Here is a 5,551-nt window from a genome sequence, read left to right as displayed (position 1 = left end):
CAGAAGCACTTTATTCCTTTTACCCCCAAGAAGCTGACTCAACATGTCCGTGGCCTTGATAGTTAAAACCCAGGTTTCTTCTCTTTAGCGGTGATCGTTTTCTGGGGTCCGGCATCTTATGAGAGAAGGGTGGTTCTGAATGACTGGGAGGTCCGCTGGTTCAGAATCTACAACTCATTCAGTGCCCTGACTCATAGTCTCTGACATAAACAGCAGGACCCAAAGAAGGGTTAACGTGAAGTGGATAAATAAATAATTCATAGCGAGAGATAGAATATCCAAGGGCATTTATTCATCAGCTAATCAACACGATCACCTTCTGAGAGAGAAATAAAATTAAGACCAGAAGACTGTCTAAATACAATCAGAAAAGGATCTTACGAGGCTTTAAGGGGTGTTTGTATAAAGCTGGAGCATCCTGGAAATTTTTCTCATTGGATACAGAGTGTGGTAGGGGGTGTGCCAGCCAAGCTAATGAGAAGTTACAGATGATGAAAGAGTTAGATGCCAGAAAGATGGGCTGTGCAAACAGAGTTCTCCCAGGTTTTAGAATCTCTACTGAATCAGAAAAATGAAAATTAAAACAAAACCAGCAAAACCCAAACAACTAGATAGCAAAGTCAAAAGCAAAAACACATGACATTTGTGTAAAAGTTAAATCATAGCATATTCCTGCAAACCACAAAACCCAAATAATAGAGATGACCCACTAGCAGCCTCAAATCTTTTCTGGTACAGACATGTTTGCGAAAGACAGAAGCACAGTCACCAGGCACCTTCTGATAGATGTAATGCTATCACTTGAAGATTTTTTTCCTCCCTATGAAGCAACTTTTCTGACTTCTCTCAGCTCAGCGGAGACAGTGGCGTATCTGACAGGTAGCTTTGGGAGAATAAACTGGGTGTGCTTATCTTTCAGTCCCCCTCCTTCCCAGGGGCGAGTTACAAATAAGCTTGCTCGCTCCTCTCCTCCTCCAGGGACAGGGACTGCCCTTTACAAGGAGGAAGTGCTACACAAGGTTTGAGGATGAAGCCTGTTCATGCTGGAACCCTGGACCAGCAAGCAAGTTTCTTTAACAGATCAAAGCCCAAGCCCCCAATGCTTAAAAGTCTCTGTGATCTATTTTCCATCCAAGAATATGGGAATATGAATTCTTACCTCTTATAGCTATTGTGAGTAGTGAAATAATAATACAACAGGAAATAGCCACGCTGTACAATGTATTGTGTCTTCTACGAGTATATTGCCCTGCTTTTAGTGTGGACATGACTTGCCATAAGACAGAGTTCTTTGGAGCAAAAACTGTGTCTGATAATAAGGACTGCACAGCTCCCAGCATGGAACAGAGCGTAACACATGTTTGCTGTGTGGATGGATGAAACAGGAGGTGAGTTTGAAAGACCAAGGCAGGAGCCCTGCTCTTCAGTGAAGCGCAGAGTACTTTACTAAGAGAAAACATATCGCTTTAGCTTACTTCACAGTTTATCAGAAAGCTAGAAAGTGTGTTTTATAATTATTGGCAAATGTATTTCGTCCAAGTGTGCTTGCGAAACTATATTCAAAAAAAAAAAAAAAAAAGTGTTATCCAATCGTGAATCTTTGCTGCCCTCTAGTGGAAGAAAAATACAAAGCAGTGAACAGTGCTGGCCTCAGCAGGCTGATAACCAGAGGTGGGTGTGATCTAAATACTTTGTGGCATACATACAATTACCAAAGAATAAATAAGAATGGTAAAAGTTATTTCTGAAAATCAAAACAGCGTTCCCTCATAAGTGTATCCCAAACAGTTGCTCTCATACCTTTTTCAGGTTTTTTTTTTTTCAACATTTACATTAATGTGTCAGACAACAATTTATTTGCATTCAGAATCTAGTTCTGATCGCTTCTCGGCCTTTTGGCTAAGATCAAGTGTAGAATCTAGTTCTGATGGATACTCTGGAACAATGTTTAACATTGCACATTTTGCATCAATGATATCCTTTTCTTTTTTTTTTTTTTTTTTTTTTTTTTTTTTTTTGGTTTTTTCAAGACAGGGTTTCTTGTTTCTCTCTGTGTAGCCCTGGCTGTCCTGGAACTCACTTTGTAAACCAGGCTGGCCTCGAACTCAGAATCTGCCTTCCCCTGCCTCCTGAGTGCTTGGATTAAAGGCGTGCGCCACCACGCCCCACGCCCGGCTTCCAATTTTTAAATAAGCCACGTGAAATTCAGAAAGCAGCTGCAGGTGGAGAATGTCGTTTAGAAATCCAACAAGTGTCGAGGGTCCTCGGGTTCCATTCTCACAAAGACGTGCATAGTTAATCCTGCGCTCTAACGTCAGATTATATCCCAATTTTATGTCACTCAGATGCCCACAGTGGGGTCCCAAAGAACCTTTAATTCAATCCAAACATATTTCTGAGTCCTCAGGAGCTTCAAAACTCGGAGAAGGGAAGGTTGGTTGGAATAAAACAACACAAAAAGACAGTCTTTACATTAAATAAGAAAGCCGAGGGCCATGTGTGGTGCTGTATAAGACAACAGGCAGTGATCTGTCAGAATACCGCTATATCAATACAACTGTGGAGACAGCAGAGAAGGAAGGTTTACAGTGCAAATGCTTGCTAGAGTCGGCGGGAAGTGAGTGGGCTCTGGAAGGGTAGGTAATGAGTTCAATAAATAAGTAAAGGTGTCTTTGGAGAAGACAGAAGTGGAACTCTGGATTACAAAAGTACAGCACCAACTTCCGGGAAAGGTCTAACCAGGAACGGCTACAGCAGCAGGCGTGTTCAGAAAAGCAATCTAAGTATACCCTAGTTAGAACCAGGAGGACGACCACTAAAACCCATATCTAACCCAGACTTCGTCAGCTTTGAAAGTTGTGGAAAGTTTATAAGGAATCACAATGATTTTAGAGAAAAATTATAATCTATAAGGTTAAGTTGAAAGCTAAAGGGGTCGGTTAGAGGGGCCATGACACGGCCCAGACATGAGAATCAGAACTGTAGCTATAATGGCAATCCGGAAAGAGAGAGGTTGTCTCAGGAGGAAAAACCAAGTCTCTCAGCAGCTGACTGATGCCAAAGTGAGTAAGTCTCAAGGAGTGTGAGTGAATGAACAGGTCTCTGAGGTTTTGAGTCTAAGCATCTAAGAGCATGTGGGAGCCAAGAAAACATAGATCACAGGGTTGGAAAAGTCTCGGCATTAAACTATTCAGCACATGTGCTTAAAGGACAGTTATTCTACTGTCTGCTACTACTTAGAAACTTTACACTTATCAACAAGGTAACGAAACAGAAGGGAGATCAAAAATGTATAACTTCACGGTTCACCATATTTAAATGTGTAATAAAAAATCTAAGCCGGGAGTGGTGGTGCACGCCTTTAATCCCAGCACATGGGAGGCAGAGGCAGGCGGATTTCGGAGTTCGAGGCCAGCCTGGTCTACAAAGTGAGTTCCAGGACAGCCAAGGCTACATAGAGAAACCCTGTCTCAAAAACAAAACAAAACAAAAATCTAAAAGTTACCTTTGACTGTAAGTTTGTAAGACTTGTTTTATTTCATTTTTGTTTATTTTCTATTTGACACCAATTGGGCAAATATATGTAATGTGGTTTCCATGCATGGATGCATTTTTCAGTGATCAAAGCAGGATCACTGCATGCCCACTGTCTCAAACATTTACCTTGTCTCCGAGATGCAATGTTCAAAAATCCTCTCTTCTGGACACTTCCAAATGTGCAGAACATGACTGTTCATTGTAGTCACAGTGCTATGCAAAGGAACTGTGACTCCTTACCCGACCCTCCCTGTGTCCGGTCCAGTTCTGGCAAGCCATCATTCTTTTCTGGATTTTTGGGGTGTGCACTCACATTCCAAACCCAGAAGGCAGGATAACGAAGTATGTGTCACTCAGTATTGGACCTATTTCTCATCCTACACTTAAAATCTTAAGATCTCTGAGTGATTTAAATGTTGCCTGGTAACTGTTTACATTGCTTCTGTCACATCCCCTCCTTTTTCCCTCCTCCCTCCCCCACGCTAGGGACAGAAACAGAGTGTAATGCATGCAAGCACTCTACTATCAAGCTCCACCCACAACCATCCCATCATACCTTTTCACACTTCAGAATAGAATTCTTTACCTTTCATATTAAAGTCCTTTTTTTAGAATATACAAGCTATAAAGTTTAAGAACTATTTCCTATACTGTGGATATTGTCTGACACACAGCACGTGTTCTAGCACAGATTTTAGATTTAAATTAATTTTAACTGAACTGTGTTAGAACTCATCTCCCAAGAACAGAGATAATTAATTGAAACATCACCTTTGGTGGCCTAAGCACCCCCCCTCCATCTCCCTCCATATATCACTGTGTTTGAAGTACTGAGAGACGTTATCAGAAATAGGAGTGTTAGCTAAATAACTCCACGTGATGGCATTGCACTCTTCTACCCTTGGAGATTGGCTTTACAGTTAGTTCTCTCTTGACCAGCAGGGTTCCATCTGTCTTGCTACAGTGAAGACACCAATTACAGGGAAAAACAAACACGCCCTTGTGCTTGTAGGAAATCCTCCTTGCATACATGGTTCAGAATTATAACAAAATATGCTTTTTAAATGCACATGAACATCCCCGAGATACATCATATGCTTGACAATAAAACAAGCATCAACAGGTTTTAAAGGAGTGTGTCCCACAAAGGAGGCACTGGCCATATTTGGTTGTGAACTCTAGAAATGTCCTATAAATCACTCGTGGGCTGAAGAGATGGCTCAGTGGTTAAGAGCACCGACTGATCTTCCTGAGGTCTGGAGTTCAATTCCCAGCAACCACCTGGTGGCTCATAACCATCTGTAATGGGGTCTGATGCCCTCTTGTGTGTCTGAAGAGAGCAATGGTGTACTCATATACAAAAAATACATACATCTATAAAAAAAAGAAATCACCCAACAGATTGTGAGCACTTAATATAAGTATAGAATATCTTAACATTTATTTTAGCATACTGATTCTTTGTTGCAATGTTGATAGTTTGGAATTTAAGTAAAATACCAAAGTATATTCATAAGCTGCAGTAAAATTAAATTAGGGGTTAATAACAAGAAAAAAAAGCAGGAAAAAGGTGAGGATGGATTTGGGAAATACTTTGAGATGATTCTAACTGCAAACAATATATAAGAGTAATATATAGAAGAAAAAATATATCTTGCCAACCCAAGTGCTAACTGATAACCTAAATTCTTCTGTAAGAATATATAAAGAGAAAAACTACACACACAAGGAATAAAGAATAAGTACTAAGGATTAGAAAAATGATAAAAATAGAGAAGAGAAAATATTAAATTGATTCTTGTGAGAGAAAATTTTGACAAATTTTCATTAGATTAATTACACAAAAAAGATGATATTCAAGTGGCTAAAATTGGGAGGGGAAAAGAAGAGAGAAAGAGAGAAAGAATGAATAAGGAAGGTTAAGACTGTGGCCAGAGTCACAAAAAGATGAGAAAGGAGAAAAAGAAAAGAGGGATCAAGACTAATGCCAACTTGATTTTAAGAAGGAAAAAAA

At 40.1% G+C, this 5,551-nt stretch overlaps 1 pseudogene; it reads left to right on the top strand.

Moving 5' to 3' along the window:
- The first annotated feature begins 1,879 nt into the window (after positions 1 to 1,879).
- On the top strand, positions 1,880 to 1,983 carry LOC115029666 (U2 spliceosomal RNA; annotated as a pseudogene).
- The last annotated feature ends 3,568 nt before the right edge of the window (positions 1,984 to 5,551 follow it).

This window comes from Mus caroli, unplaced genomic scaffold, assembly GCF_978045245.1.
Source record: "Mus caroli unplaced genomic scaffold, Mus_caroli_1 scaffold_17, whole genome shotgun sequence".
Lineage (NCBI taxonomy): Eukaryota > Metazoa > Chordata > Mammalia > Rodentia > Muridae > Mus > Mus caroli.
This window is presented reverse-complemented; position numbering and strand designations above follow the sequence as displayed.